This window comes from Pleurodeles waltl, chromosome 11 (assembly GCF_031143425.1).
Source record: "Pleurodeles waltl isolate 20211129_DDA chromosome 11, aPleWal1.hap1.20221129, whole genome shotgun sequence".
Lineage (NCBI taxonomy): Eukaryota > Metazoa > Chordata > Amphibia > Caudata > Salamandridae > Pleurodeles > Pleurodeles waltl.
In genome coordinates, this window is record NC_090450.1 from 740325438 (window position 1) to 740339462 (window position 14025).

At 44.0% G+C, this 14025-nt stretch overlaps 1 protein-coding gene across 6 annotated transcripts in view; it reads left to right on the forward strand.

The window, feature by feature from the left end:
• The window catches only part of DUSP18 (dual specificity phosphatase 18), a 102808-nt gene that overhangs the window by 62533 nt on the left and 26250 nt on the right, over positions 1-14025 (forward strand). The window contains exon 1 of one of the 6 annotated variants that reach the window (XM_069214454.1): positions 356-538. The exons of the other annotated variants lie outside the window; for them this stretch is intronic. The gene's annotated coding sequence lies outside the window, so the exon portion shown is untranslated. Of the gene's footprint in view, positions 1-355; positions 539-14025 lie in introns of those variants that run through there. 6 annotated transcript variants of the gene reach the window in all.

Below are 14025 nucleotides of genomic sequence, written 5' to 3' on the forward strand. Positions count from 1 at the left end.
TCAAATCTTCTGTCTTCTTGGGTGGCCATGTTGACCTCTTCTGTCTGTGGTTTCTTTCCCAGCATGCATTGCTTCTTTCCTTTTCTACTGTGGCTTTTTTTCCTTTTCATTTCAGTGTGACTTTCCCAATCCGAGATGGTGTTGTGCATTCTTCCTGTTTGTCACTTCTTGTCTGATGGTATGTAAGCTCTGCAGTTCTTTCTTTCCTTATGTTGTAAACACTTCCGAATTGGTGGTGATCCTCACCCCGGTGTCTGGTTTTCCATGCCTGCTTCTTCCTATATTTTTTTTTCCCTGAGGAATTGACTTCTGTATTGCCTTTTTCTCAATGTTATTTTTTTCCTCTTTTTCAGGAGTTCCTGTGATAGAGGTTTTTCCCATATTTTGGGTTTTTGCCCTGGGACTCCTTCTGGAGGGTACGGTCTGCCTTCACGTTTTCTAGTCAGCAGCACTGTGGCTACTGGAAGGGGTCGCCCTTATCTTGGTCAATCCAGAACCAGTAAGAAACCAGGTCTTCCAAGTTCTACAGCCTACAGCGGTAAGAGACATGCATATCGTGACAGATTGCAATGCCCAAGGAATCAGCGTTGCTCCAGAACTTATCTGAAACAGAGAGAAAAAACAGACGACTAAAGGGCCCTTGTCTCTATTGTGGTAATGCTGGTCACTTGATTCGGATGTGTCCTATCCGTCCTTCCAGACCTACGGGAAACGCCAGCTCCCGTCCCCTGTGAGGGGGAAGGGAAGAGTTGAAATACCTTCTAAATGTTTCTCTAAAGTGAATACCACAGCTCTGTTTATACTGTCAATTATCGTGCAGTGTCCACATAATCAAGAAGAACAGGTATTTGCGTAATTGGATTGTGGAGCAAGCGGTATGTATTTGGGTGAGACTTGGGCCGAAGAAAGAGGAATACCTTGTGTTCCAAAAGAGATGCCAGAACATGTCCACATGATTGGTGGCTCCCCACTAACCTCGGGACCAGTGGCTGATACCACACCTACCCTTCGTCTGCAATTTGGAAAACATCAGGAACACATTACCTTTTGATGTGATATCTTCTAATCATACCATGGTATTGGGTATTCTCTGGCTGACTCTGCACAATCCATACATTAATTGGGAAACAAGAACAATATCGCTAGTAACGTGATCCAGGGAGTACCAAGCTGTTATCTAGAATACTCTGATGTATTTCAGAAGCCGAGAAAGCCTGTTTTACCCCCCCAATCAGGCTTATAACTGCTCCATTCCCTTGATGTATTCATTGTCTGAGCAAGAAAAGAATGTGCTTAGAGAAAACCTAGATGATAACTTACAGAATGGTTTGATCGGCCCCTTTATATCACCTTCTGGGGCTTCTTCTTTTTTTTGTTCAGAAGAAGTCAAAAGATTTGCGTACCTGTGTTGACTTTCGCGGATTGAACAAGATAACCATCAAGACTCAATATCCCTTACCCCTTATTAGGGATATACTTGAAGCGGTCCAAGGTTCTAAGAGATTTACAAAATTGGATCTGAGGGGTGCCTATCATCTTTTACGTATCAAGAAAGGAGACAAATGGAAAACAGGTTTCCGTACTCCATTGGGCCATTATGAATACCAAGTTATGGCTTTTGTCTTAACAAACGCTCCCTCCATAGTCCAATGATTCATGGACTCTGTGTTCTCTGATCTATTGAATCAAAGTGTTGTAATATATCTGGATGACATTCTAGTATACTCTTGCGCTCCTGAACAACATACTAACCATGTCCGTCAGGTTTTTTAGGAAGACTGACAGAACCAGCTATACTGAAAACCCGTGAAATGTGAATTTAACAAGACAGAGGTACAGTATCTTGGTTTTCGCATCAAATCAAACCGGAATAGCCATGGGTCCAGACAAGGTACAAGCCATTTTGGACTGGCCCTCTCCCTCTCCTATTAAGGAAACTCCACGCGTGCTAGGTCTCTCCAGCTTCTATCGGCTATTCATACAAGACTTTGCCCATCAACAAAGTTTTAGCACCCAGACCTTCAAAGGAGTAAACCTTAAGAAGAGATTTGTTTGGACAGAAAATGCAGAAACGGCCTTTCAAAAACTAAATGTGCCTTTACCCATGCTTCTATTTTATGACATCTGGATACAACCAAGAAATTCATAGTGATTACAGATGCTTCCGAGAGAGCTATAGGAGCTGTATTTCTTCAAGAGCAAGATGATGATGCTGGGAACATCCTGTCTTTTATTTATCCCACATACTGACAGAGGCTGAACAAAATGATTCTGTATTGGAACGAGAATTACTTGCTCTCAAGGCCGCCTGTAAGGAATGGAGGCATTTCCTAATGTGTACCAAGGAACCTTTCGAAGTAAGAACAGATAATCAAAATTTATAATGCCTCTGAAATTTTCAGTGTAGGAATAGCCGGCAGGCAAGATGGGCTTTCTTCTTCAGTCAATATGACTTTTTGGTAACCTATATTCCTGGATCCCAGAACCTTGTGGCTGATGGCTTATCTCATCGCTATCCAGAAAGTGTTATCACTTCCTCTCCAAATATAATAGAACCAAGCCGAATCATCTGAGTTGCCTAATCTTTTCATGATCGTGTAAAATCAGAATACCAATATCTTCCACTTGAAGAATGGAATGCTCGGAGTCCTCAAATTCAAAAGAACCAGGAATACTATTATCAAACCTCTTTATTCCTACCGACCAAGAAAGTTCAAACCGAGGCCTTACAGATGTGTCACGATTCTCCTAATGCTGGACATCACGGAATCAAGAAGACGCAGGAATTGCTTCTGCATTCCTTCTTGTGGCCTACACTTAAAACCGATGCCGAATCCTATGTAACTTCATGGCCTACATGTGCTCAGACCAAGACACCCTGACTAAGCCGACAGGATTATTGATACCTTTGCCTGTTCCATCCGTTCCATGGCACACACTGTCTGCAGATTTCTTATGTTCTTTTCCATCTTCTTCAGGGAATCATGTCATTATGGTAACCGTTGACTAATTTATTAAGAGAGCGCATTTCACAGCTTGAAACAAATTGTCTACTGCTAAAGAAATGAGGCATATGTTCATGCAAGATATATTTCGTCTACATGGACTTCCACAAGTAATCATTTCAGATCGGGGACGCCAAGCCTTTTGGAAGGCTTTTTGTACATCATTACACATAGATGTCACCCTTCCATCGGGATTCCATTCCCTGACTAACGGTCAGACTGAACATCTCAATCAGGAACTCAACAGTTTTTACACTGTTTCTGTAATGCCCCCACAAAGTAACTGGTCAGACGTTCTTCCTCTAGCTGAGTTTTCCTATACCAACACAGTTCATAGTGCAACAGAAACTCCTTTTTTTTTTCTTTTCTTTTTTTTTCTCCTCCGTTTCCCATCCCAAGACCTTTCCTACAATACCTCATGAACTATCCTCAGATTCTGTGGTTACCTCATTTGCTCAGCAACTCCCCCATATTCAGGACATGATTTGTACCAATCTTTTAGCCTCAAAACGATATATGAAAACGACGTCTGGCTGCCCCACCTTACCGGCCCCGGGAAAAAGTATGGCTTTCTTCTAAATTTCTGCTTTTTCGTCTATCCCAGAATAAATTCAAACCCTGCTATTATGGACCTTTTTGGATACTTCACTTACTGAATCCAGTGGCTGTTAGACTTCGTTTACCACAGACTTGGAAAGTATATCCAGTTTTTCATGTCTCGCAGCTCAAGCTTTTTGTCCCTGATCCTTATCATAGGCACTTCCAGTGTCCTCCTTCTCTTTCCGTGGATGGCCATCCTGAATATTTTTCGCAAGTTCCAGAACCATCTACAATTCTTGATCCACTGGAAAGGTTATCCCATCAGTGACTGTTCTTGGGCGGATGCATTTTCAGTCCATGCACCCAGCTTGATTCGCAGTTTTTTTTCCCTTTTGTTTCCCGGACAAGCCCGGGGCCTCGGGAGGAGGCCTACTGTGACGCCTGCATTTTGGATGCCGGACCCACCCCAGCTAGTTCTTTTCTGCCTTGACCAGCATTTTCAGCTGCAGTGTGGCCCGGAGTCCCATCTCAGGCTCCGGGTCGCTCTTGGGCCCCTGGCAGCCTCCATAACTTCCCTTCCCCTTCTACCCACACTTGGGTTCTTTCTTCTTTTCTTCTGTTCTTTTTTTCTTCATATCTTCTTTCTTCTTGGGTGGCCATGTTATCCTCTTCTGTCTGTGGTTTCTTTCCCAGCATGCTTTGCTTCTTTCTTTTTCAACTATGGCTTTTTTCCTATTAATTTCTATATGGCTTTTCCCAATCCAAGATGGTGTTGTGTTCTTCCTGTTTGTCACTTACTGTCTGATGGTATATAAGCACTGCAGTTCTTTCTTTCCTTGCGTTGCAGACACTTCCATCTTTGTGATCCTCGCCCCTGACTCTGGTTTTCCATGCCTACTTCTTCCTATTTTTTTTCCTGTGGAATTGACTTCTATAGTGCCCTTTTCTCCTTCTCCACCCCCCTCCCCCTCTTTTTCAGGAGTTCTGTGGTAGAGGTTTTATTTCCTATATTTTGGGTTATTTCCTCTGGGACCCCTTCTGGAGGGTACGGTCTGCCTTGACATTTTCTAGTCAGCAGCACTGTGATTACTGGAAGGGGTCGCCCTTATCTTGGCCAATCCAGAACCAGTAAGAAACCAGGTGCTTCTCCTAAGCCTACAGCGGTAAGAGACGTGTAGACCGTGACAAACACTCCAAGCCATCATAGCCAATGTGCCTGATTAAAATCAGAGGATGAAGGCAACCCTATGGATCTGTTAGAAGGTCCCAGAATATCAGAATCCATGTAACAAAGGGAACCACGGCTGAGCTCTCGACAACGTACCACTAGTATCAGCTCTGTTTTTTGGCGACACATCTGGGAGATGACCCTCTAGATTATGATGAAAGGGGGGAAAGGCATTATGAATGTTCCCATGCCAACTCTGGTGGAATGCATCCAAACTCACTGCCAAGGGATTCGTCCTCCAACTGATGAAAATCAAGAGTTGTGAATTTGACCGGGAGGCAAAAAGGTCCACCACACATGGGGCCCCACATCTGGTTGAAACAATGGAAAATACCTCGGTGAAGTTTCCTGTCATTGGATTCATTCAGGAACCGGAAGTTTCAATCTGCTACCATATTCAGTTTCCCCGGAAGGTGTTCTGCAATTACTGAGATATTGCATTGCAGGCAAGTGTTAAAAGCATTTGGCTGTCTCTGCTAGAAGACATGTGTGTGTACCCATCAACTTGTCAAAGTACTGTACCACTGAAACATTGCCCATCCACAGCAGGCTACAACATTGAGTGCCTCATGATTTGCCGCCCGCCAAACTCTTTGGGTCGGAAGACCGCCAATCCGGTTTTCTGACTGCTACCCTATTATGAGTTTCCTGCTGGGATAGTGGGCAAAAACAGAGTTTCTGCCCGCTGGCCCAGCTGGAAACTCACCACAACATTGAGAATGTTGTGGTGCATCGGGTGCGACCACACCCATCACTCTTTTCATTGCCCCTGCAATGCACATGCCAAGTGCATGAGTGGTGCCGTTTCCGCCAGCCTTTGCATGGCGGTGGAATGGCTACGCAAAATCTGACAGACATGGGCGTCGTAATCCCCAGGGCAGCGCTGCCTGCAGTGCTGCCCTGGTGGATTAAGACCACCGGCACCTCCAGGCCATCGGCCGGCCTAAAAGTGGATGTGCCAGCAGTCCAAACGTGGGAATTTCGCCACAGTGGTAATGTGGAGGTCAGCCCTCCACTGCGAATGTGGCAGTCTTAAGACTGACACACTCGTAATGAGGGCCTGAGACTTCTGCAGGATACAACACTGAGACTTGTGCAGATATGGTATTCTGATTGCAAAGGATCCCGCTAGAAGTTCCAGACAGACGATATGCAAGGGTAACTCGTCAAGGACAACAGTTTTTGTGTTTATTTTGGGACAAGTAGGCCGGACCCCTGCAGCACAAACCCTTTGGCTGCCAGTTTACTGTACCACATTATGGAGTAGGAAAGACAATTGTCTGCAGGTGAGGTAATATTTGTGCCTATATGCTAATGCTGATCGTTTGTATTTTATTGCTTAATAATGCAAAGCCTTTATTATTAGGGTGAGTGCTCTAAATACCTGTTGTAATCTCGGACTGCTGTACTGACAGTGGTTCCAGTAAAAAAAAAATGTGTACACACATTTCCAGAGTTTAACGATACATGTAATGCTCCCAGAACGCTCTTTGGTTAGATGCAAATGTTTGCAGAAGCTTGATTCTTTGCTTAAAATTTTAACACAAAAATGCAACTAGGAAAAAAACATTTTGCTTAACTACTGTGAAGTTTTAGGCACCATTTCTTAGAAGCATCATTCAGTAAAAAAGTTTTGATGCATGCCAGTATTTCCCAAAAATATTCGTAATGAAAAATCAGCGAAACCAGTTTCAACAAGATTATGGGAAAAAACGAAAATAAAAAAGCATTGGCAAAGCCAAAAGGTCCAACATCGGTGGTCACTCTTTTGGCTTTGTCAACATGTGTCTTGTTTTGACATGGCTTTTGTAAAACTTTATTGTTGTGGCTGCTGCCGTGCTCTCACCATTTTAAGAAACATTGTCAAAAAGCATAAATATTTTTTTGTCTCAAAAAGCACACATTGCCTCAGTAACTTCTGGCACTGAACAAAGCTTCTTTGTATGCTGATAGGCTCCTTGTGAAAGATCAGATTGCTATCATTCACAGTGAAGCAAACCGATAGATGGTATAGGTTAGAGACTTTTAATAAAAGCAAAAGATCTTGGTCAATGCCAGACCCAATTAGGGGCCCAGTTAAAGGAAGTCTCAAAAGTGCACCGATGATATGTCTTTGCATCAGTGCAGATTTACATATTTCATGAACTCGCAAGAATTTACAGAAGTAAACCAGAAACCGTACTCCTAGAAAATATTTGTGAACTGTATTTTAGAATGAGTAGATATGCTCATGTGAAAATATATTGAGTGTTTACAAGTGCACTTTCCCTCCAACCACTTTTTTGCCCAACCCTGGAAAAATATTTACTTCTGCCCTTGTTGGGAGTAAATTTCAAACCTTTTCCAGCATGGGAAAAGATTAGAGATGTTAGTGAAAACCCCAAAACATGTAGGTTAGTAGGTTTGCACAGACTCAAAACTTTTGCTTACTGCTGCCTCCAGCCCCTGTATGTAGATCTGCGGAAAAGTGGCAAAATAAAGAAATTGCTAGTATTCATTCCTCCTATAGTATTAGCCCTGGCATAATCATAGAGGCTATTATTGTAGCTCTTAAAAATGTGTTGACGATCTACATGGCACCAAAGGCCCAAGTAGATTTTTTTTTTTCTTTTTTGAGGACAAGTAGATTTATGAAGGGACATATCCCATGAATAAGTAGATATATTTTTTTAATTCCACACCCCTGATGACATCCCAAATCTTGCTGACTAGGGCTTTCTCGTTCCAAGCGTCCATATGGCCCAACCACCAAGTCATCTCCAGCCTGGCTTCCTCCATCAAGGAGGCCTGTTCCACATAAGACAGCCCCTTATGAAGATTAAGGATTTTCACATGTTGCAGAGCTCAGTAATGAACAGGGCCAGGAAAATTCACTTCGATGGATGATTTCAGAAGACCCACAATCCTGACTAGCTCTCTTCTTCACTGGTAGCTTTGAGAGTCCATGTGTCAGCTCCCTCTTGATCAATGTAATCTTTCGGGCTGGAAGTTTGATAATGGCCTGCACTGAATCTATTTCAAACCCAGGAAGTCCAGAGAGTGAGAAGGGGTCAAACATAACTTTGGGGCATTGATAATGAAACCCAGGTCTTGTAACATTTGAATCAAGCAATTGAAATGACAAAGAGCCTTTTCCCAATCTTGCTCCATAAAGATCAGGTCGTCCCGATAGATTATGAACTTTACACCCTCCCCCCCCCCCCCTCCCCCTAAGTCGGAGCAAGTTGTGGAATTTCTCAATCAGTTTTGTGAAGCACCAAGGGGCCGAGGAGAGCCCTGAAGGCAGGGAAGTAAATTCGTACCAACGCGTGTTCTAGTGGAACTTAAGGAAACCCCTGTGTGGGGGAAATATTGGAATGGTCAGTTACGTAGCTTTTAAATAAAATCTGCCTAACCAATCATTTTCACGAAGGAGATCTCAAAGTGAATGAATTCCCTCTGTTTTGAAATGCCAGTAGACCACCCAGGAATTGAAGTGCTTGAGAATAAGAGCCAATCTGCTGCCACCCCCTTTTTTTCTGCGCCAAGAAAACTGTACTGAGAAAGCCCCTAGGGTGTGGTGTGGTTGTCTTTACAAGCACCTCTTTGTGATGGAGTTCTAGAACCTCTTCCTCTACAAAACTCACCTCTTGTTTGGGAAAAACAGAGGTGAGATTTTAGTTTTATTTTTTTTATTTTTTGGCAAGGCTTTACGTAGAACTCCAGTCTGAATCCTTGCACCGTCTCCAAAACCCATGGGTCTTTAGAAATTTGGCACCACTGAGCAAGGAAATTGCATACCTGCCCATCATGGTGACTGTCAAAGGAGAAATAATGGGTACCTGCATAAGAGGAGTCAGCATTCCCAGATGCACCACATCGGTAGTTGGTTTTGTTGGAACGTCCTCCGTCTTGCTGATTCCCAGAGGGGTAGACGTTGTCCTGATTTTAGGCATGGTTTCATCCCCTTCTGCCTCTGGAACATGGGCTTCTGAAAGAAGCCTGGTTGAATCTTCAACCTAGCTCTCGGCCACAATGTTGTAAAAATAGTGTGCTGTTGAAAACCTTTTTCAAGGGGAGATTGTGCCTTATCCTAAATCAAGAAAGTGGCAACAAAGTTACCAAGGTCTTTCACAAAGTGGTACCCAAAAAATCGACCATGAACCAATGGCCCTACTTCAGATCATGCCATCCACCAGTTTGGAGTTGATTCGTATGAGAATGGAGTGATGTCTCTTGGAAGAGGCTGTGCAATTTGCATCACCGAATAAGCATATTGCTGGTTGTGACCATCACATATGAACATCTGGATCTAATGACGACCCCGTTCCTTAGCTTGTACTGCTGTTTCCAGAATTTTGGTTTAAGGATTTGGTTTGAGTATCTTATCCTGACAGCTGCGGAAAGTGTGACCATTACCCTTTTAGGGGTTTTAGCATATTTCGTCATGAAGACTGACATACTTTGGTCAATCTCAGCGTACCTCTTTTTCAGATCCTTTCCACAGTCTGGACTGCACATAGTCTGCCACATCAGACAATAGCCACTATTCCGTTAATTCGGGATTAATAATTTCATCTGGTTTGAAATCTAAGAACATTTTCTGGTCTTTTGGCTTTGTGAAGTTAGCCTTATGCTTTTGTGCTGGGGGAGGTGCGAGGTGGGGTTACACTACCCTGACCACAAGTCAGTGCAGCAAGGGGAGACGCCCACTTTCATTCTCGCACCCTGAGGTGCTCAACCAACTGTGCACTCCCGCTGCGCGGGATGCGCCTGGGCCAAGACCAGGCCCGTCTCCACGGCCATGCGAGGCTGGGCTTATTCTCTTAATCCTTTGCCTTAAGGTCTAGGACACTTTCACTCAATTGTGTGGCTAACTTTGAACTCCTGCGGGGGAGCCTGAATTGTATTTATTATCTCAGCAATCAGAGTTCTCCAGCCATGGGGTGGTTATAAGGCATTAAGGCTACATAACAAGGTAGCAATCTGTGCAAGAGCGGAGTTGTTGGGTGTGTTGGTAACCATGGGTAAATGCAAGGCTGGGGATACAAAGCCACCAGCAAGTAGCACTAAAAGATCTAAGAAGCTAGCACGGCTAAAAACACAGGGGCCTTACTTGAGTGTTGATGTAGGCACCCTTTTAGGTATTGACAACATTATTGGGGAGGTTGAATCACTGTTAAATGGCAAATTGACCAAAGGGATAAGGAGTGGGGCCTGAAGCAAGGTCCCTGATATGTTAATTAAATCAAGGAGCTCTGTAAGGCATACTTTAGCCGGTGCTGAAGCCCCGTTACTGCCCAGCACCAATATCTCTTGTGATCTGACCGAAGTAGTCGAAGTTCCTAACATCGATAAAGCCCTGCCCAGCATTCCCCTCTCCCCAACTGTGACAATTAACAAAATAATACCTTGTTCATACAGGTTTTCAGCTTTAGCCGTACCTGATAGCATCAACACACCCCTTAGTGAGGAGGTTAGACCCCAATAAATCAGCAAAAGATTCCATTTTGGACTGTGCAGTGCTACAGAATGAATTAAATGAACTTGTAATCACTGGTCGCCATGCTTGTTAAAAGGAAGGACAATTTAACAGCAAAACTAGGGGAGTGCAGGTGTCCATGTCTGGGCAGCTGCAATGATTCTAATAGCAAGGCATTAGCCGCGAGGGGAACTTAAGAGGCCCTCCCTCTATGCACCAGCCATATCTCTTGGCTCCTGTGACAATAAAAAAAAAATTAGATGATCTGAAGTCTAACCCACATCTTGAGTGGGCTAAAGCTCGTACCAATCCCAGTGGTGATCAGAGTACCAGTGGTTATCAAGAGTATAAGAATTCCTTAGATGGTTTAAACTAAAAACAATATTTAGACCAGCAACACTTTTAATCTAGAGAAACAGCATGCCTTGATCGGAAGAACCTTTCAAAGGGCAACCAACAATCATGTATACTCTAGGAAACTGATTTATTTAACCCAAGTGCCCAAGCTAAAAGAAGGCTCTTATGAGAACACAGAGTCCCTGATTATTAAAGTTATATGTTGACTTATAAACCAACGTTGTTGCTTACCAGTAATTAGGCTGGATATCGTACATACAAATAGGTTTTCATCAAAACAGGCTACTAAGGATTACATCACAGCTCCGCTAAGATCCAGCACTCTGGTCAACAATCGTGTATATTTTTAGCAACGTACATGCCATCTTAAGAAAAGCAAATTGTCAACAATTGGTCTAAAATTGTTCCCTCCGAAAATCGGGCCAGGAGAAAAATGCAAAGGGGCTGTTACATTGTGTTCACAACAGGAACAGTCTACCTATGATTCAAGTACTCCTCCTCATGAATCTGCTTCCCTTGATAAAGTGGATTGACTGTGTACAGGGGCTGACCCGGAAGCCATTCCCTGTCTACCTAGCCCTAACATAATAGGGAATAACATTAAGAACCTGTTTGGGGAAGGATTTGACTCTGATTGCCCCAGTGACTGTTTCAGCGTTATAGATAGTGATCCAATAGTAGATATAGGAGCACTAGCATCTTTTTGAGGACCACAAGGGAGGGAGGGTCTACTATGAATCCTACACTCACAGCACATGGGGCTGTCTCACAAAGCATTATTGACCGCTCCATTCGACTAGAGGAGTCTAAGAAGTTACAACAACTTGGGAAGTATTTTGAGAAGTGGAACAAAAGTCCTCTCCAATAGTCAGCTTATATTGATGCCCTGGAATTTAGCTGGAATTAGACACAAATTACTTGACGCTGAGTGGCGATCTTACATAGAAAACTGTGACATCTGTATGTTCCAAGAGACCTGGGCCACAGGAAAAAATACTCATTGATGGTTTCACGTCTTATAGTATAGAGGCTAAACCACTCCGTAAATTTGGGAGGGGAAGTGGGGGTCCGCTGATATTGCTAAAGAATGATTTACCCAGCCTTCGTGAGATTGTGCAAGTAGATTCACTTGATATTTTGTGTGTTATTTTTTACTTTCCTCTGTGGCACACGTATTGCTTTTATTAATATCTATGTACAACAGGGAAATGGGAACAATGAGGCCTCAACTCTACTCCTATTAGAGGAGTTATTAGGGAAAATTAACATTGATGTAAAGACCATATTGGCAGGGGATTTTCACATTACTTTTGAGCCTTTCCCACTTTTGAAAGAGGTCACTGAGGATGAATTGTGAAATATTTCCCCAATAAATGGGAAATATTGCGGAAATGATTCAGCTACTGCACTTAAAATAGTGTCCCTGATGGTTAGCTGGGATTTGAGAACCGTAAATGGCCGCACAGTATCCGATTCTGGGATGGCCAAAACTGTTAAGAGGAGTACATTTTCAAGTGTTATTGACTACATTTTACTGGATATGAGATTGTGGGGCCTTCTAGGAGATATGTTAGTCAACAATCGTTTGGATAGTTACCATAATCCTTGTTTATTATTAAAACAAAATAAAAAAAATATTGTTTTTCATAAAAATGTAATTCTAAACATTTGGTACAGACAGAGCACAGCAGTTAAGTTTTTGTGTTGTTAACATTTGCATATGTGAGGGAGAATATATGTTATTTTAACTAGGCACAGCCATGGGACGGTTGAATCAGTCCAGTCTGTGACCACGCCCCTAGCCAGGGACTCCATATCTTATCATATTTCCGAGGTCATCCCCTCAATTCGTACACTCTCTTCTCCTGATTTGCACACCAATCCATTCCTGTTCTCCATTTCAGTAGGGATGGTCCAGAGGACGAGGTCCAAGCTGCAGCGATGTCTCGTTTTGCCACTAAGAGGGCGACCCCGACGAGTGCTCGCCTCGCCCGTGACCTCACTACATCTTCATTACCCCCAGCAGTACCATACCCGCGAGAGCTGCAATTCCATTCCCAATATCTTGTTTAGGTCATTTAGTACTCTCTCCCAGTAGGTCCGCACTACCTGGCAGGACCATACCATGTGAAAGAAATCAGCTGGGTCCCCGCGCAGCGAGGACATCGGCCATCTGGCCTCAGCCCGGCTCTGTAAAGTCTAGCTGGTGTTAGGTATGGTTTGTGGAGGTAGAAAAGCTGTATGGTGCGCAGTTTTGCCGATATGGCTAGTGTCCTAGGGGCTCTCAATGCTTCTTCCCACTCCCAGTCTTCCAGGGCACCCACCGGGCCTCCCGTCTCATCCTAGTCAGATCCAAGCCCTCTGGTGTGTTGCTAACTAACATTTTGTAGATTTGTGAGACCACTTTCCCACCCAGGTTTCCCATAAGTAATTTGGCTTTGAGCGGACTAAATTCTGGTAGTGGTTTTTCTCGTAATATGTATTCCTATGGCGTGTCTAAGTTGGAGGTATCTAAAGAACTGTGTTTTGGTGAGCAGGAAGTCTCTTTAGTGTCTCTCCCTTCCAGACTTTCCCGACCAAAGAAATACCTAGTAAGTCCCATTCTGTAAAGCCCTCCAGCGCAGCTGTGACGCTCATCCACCTCCCCCTCCATAACGGAGTCTGCAGAGTGATCACCGTGTTCCAGCGGGTGTGCCTTAGCGCCACTCTCCAAGCCAGAAAAACTGCCTTGGTAGTCGCTTCCATGGAGTGTGGGAGGGGTGTACCAAATAACATATCCAGGATGGGCGGGAAGCCCAGAATTCCCAACTCCACCTGGTATGCAGGGTCCGACCAGCCCCCGTTAAACCAATCATGTATTACCAGCAACTGTGTCGCCAGATAATACAAGTATGGGTCAGATGCTCCTAGTCCCCCTTCATATATCCCTTTCCTACAGTATCTTGCCGCCACTCGGTGTATGGCTCCCCCCCCCCCCCGCCCCCCCCCCTCCCCTGAGAAATAATGTTGTGGCTGCCTCTAGGGACCGGAACCACGATTTGGGGATTGGAAAGGGGAAGTTCTGGAAAGCTTATAGTAATCTGGGTAGAATCATCATTTTATATAAAGCAAGTCATCCCATTACATTCAGCGGCAGTGTCTGCCATCTCTGCAGGTCAGTCTTGACTCTCATCACCAGCGAATCTAGGTTCTTTGCCCATGTCCGTTCTGGTAGGAGAGTCACCCAGAACCCCAGATATTTGAAGCTTAGTCTACGAAGTGGTATCATGTCTTGCCAATCAAAACAGTCACAGGCGTTTACCAGGGGGACTAGTATTGACTTTGTGGTGTTTATTTTCAAGCCTGATGCCAGTGCGTAGCTTTTGAGGAGTAGGAGACTGCGTGGGCCCGATACACTAGGTGTGTCCATATATAGCAGCACAACGTCTGCATAT